Source organism: Cornus florida, unplaced genomic scaffold, assembly GCF_030987335.1.
Source record: "Cornus florida cultivar Cherokee Brave unplaced genomic scaffold, ASM3098733v1 CherokeeBrave_3.0.0_Hap2_Chr10, whole genome shotgun sequence".
NCBI lineage: Eukaryota > Viridiplantae > Streptophyta > Magnoliopsida > Cornales > Cornaceae > Cornus > Cornus florida.
Window position 1 is genome coordinate 81683231 of NW_026775580.1, and position 2072 is coordinate 81685302.

General features: G+C 39.6%; 1 non-coding gene across 1 annotated transcript; it reads left to right on the forward strand.

Annotated features, from left to right (window-relative positions):
- Positions 1-1490: 1490 nt before the first annotated feature.
- On the forward strand, positions 1491-1597 carry LOC132280306 (small nucleolar RNA R71). The gene has a single exon (XR_009471545.1). It is a non-coding gene; the product is annotated as a small nucleolar RNA R71 (small nucleolar RNA).
- Positions 1598-2072: the final 475 nt, after the last annotated feature.

Here is a 2072-nt window from a genome sequence, read left to right on the forward strand (position 1 = left end):
AAGAAATAGTCGGAGCACCCGGATCCTTGAACTTAGGAGGAGTGTTAGACAGAATGATGGAACTCACTTGTTCCATTAAAAGCACTTTCTTAAGGTCCCTTCCCTTACTCTTCCTCTTTTGTGTGCACAAGTCCTTCAAGAACTTTGCATATGGTGGAATTTGCCTAATTGCATCTAGAAGAGGAAGATTAATTTTTACTTGTTTAAACACTTCCATCATATCATGAATTTTCCCTTCTTGTCTCCCAAATGATGAAGTCTCTCTCAAAGCTTGAGGAAATGGAGCTTTTGGCTCATAAGGCTTCTCTAATTGGGGAGATGATGATGAAGATGACGGAATGTCCATTTTGGAACCACTAGCATCCAAAGAAATAGGAATAGGATTTGGAATGGGACGGATGCTACCACTTGGTTGCTTCAGTTCATTATCCTCCTTAGGTACCTCTACCTTATTATCCACTTTCCTATCACTCCTCAAGGTAGTAATTGCTTAAACTTGCTCATTTCCAGAAAATTCTGATGAAGGACTTGCTTGCGCCATAAATTGCCCCTTAGGATTGGTCTCAGTTTGACTAGGCAACTTACCTTTCTCTCTCACATTGAAAGAATTAGCTAATTGCCCAATTTGAGCTTCAAGCTTTGCAATTGATTGAGACTGAGAATGAAACAATTGATTATCTTTTCGAAGATCACCTAAGGCTTGCAAGACCTTGTCCTCAAAAACGGAACTTTTAGGAGGTGCTTGATTTGGAGTAGAGTAAGATTGAGAATTTGATGCTTGAGGTTGAGAATAGGATTGAGAATTTGATGCTTAAGGTTGAGAGTATTGATTCACATTCTGAGGATAGAATGAAGGACGGTAACCTTGAGAATTCTGATTTTGATTTTGGAGATGTGGGGGAACACACTTTGCTTGGTAACCTTGATTTTGAGGAGGGTTTGCACCGTCTCCTTGATTTTGAGGAGGGTTTGCACCGTCTCCTTAATTTCTCCATGTAAAGTTAGGATGATTTTTCCACCCCGGATTGTAAGTATTGGAATAAAGGTTGTTCCCTTGATGAACGAAAGCTGCATTTGCTTGTTCTTGAGACTCACTTGGTATGACTTGTCCAAGAGGGCAATTTGAAGTATGGTGAGTGTAACTAGAACAAGTCATGCACATTTCATTGGTAGGATAAAAATAAGATTGAATTACCGGACCTTGATTCAAAAGGAATTTATCAAATCTTTGAGTAAGATTTTTGACCTCGGCGGCAATTTCCATGGAAGAGTCTATTTGATTTAGAGCTTTCTTTCCTCCCATATTTGCTAGGTGACCACCCCTAGAAGATGAAGATCTATGCATTGAGTTTTCACTCATTTTTTTGAAAAAAAGCCAAATTTCATCTTCATTTCTATCTATGTAGCTTCCGCCACAAGAAGCATCAACAATGCCCTTATTGGCATCGGATAAACTTGAAAAGAAACATTGAACTAATTGCCACTTAGGAATGTCATGATGTGGACATTTCCGTAGCAAGTCATTCAAACGTTCCCATGCTTCATGAAGGGGTTCTCCTTCTTGTTGTTTAAATTCACGAATGGAAGTTCTCATGGCATCGGTTCGACTTGCGGGGTAATACTTCTTTAGGAACTCTTGTTGCAATTGTGCCCAAGAGGTGATAGTATTTGGCCGCAAGTTGTTAAACCAATATTTAGCTTTATCCCGAAGAATGAAAGGGAAAAGCTTCATTTTTAGGACTTCTTCCGGAACATCCGTGATTTTCACGGTGGAACAAACTTCCAAGCACTCATCTACATGTTTATAAGGCTCTTCATTACTCAACCCATAGAAAAGGGGGCACATGTTAATGGTGGAAGCCTTAATCTCATAATGATGAGCACGGAAATTTGGCAATTGAATGCAAATGGGTACATTATATTGATTTGGAGTGTAACGATCCCTAAGGACCATTGGAGGATTGAGAGGATTGAGAGAAGGATATGGCATTTGACCTTGTTGATGATATGCCATTTGACCTTGTTGAGGGTATGCCATTTGAACATATTGTTGTTGTTGCTCACCAATTGGG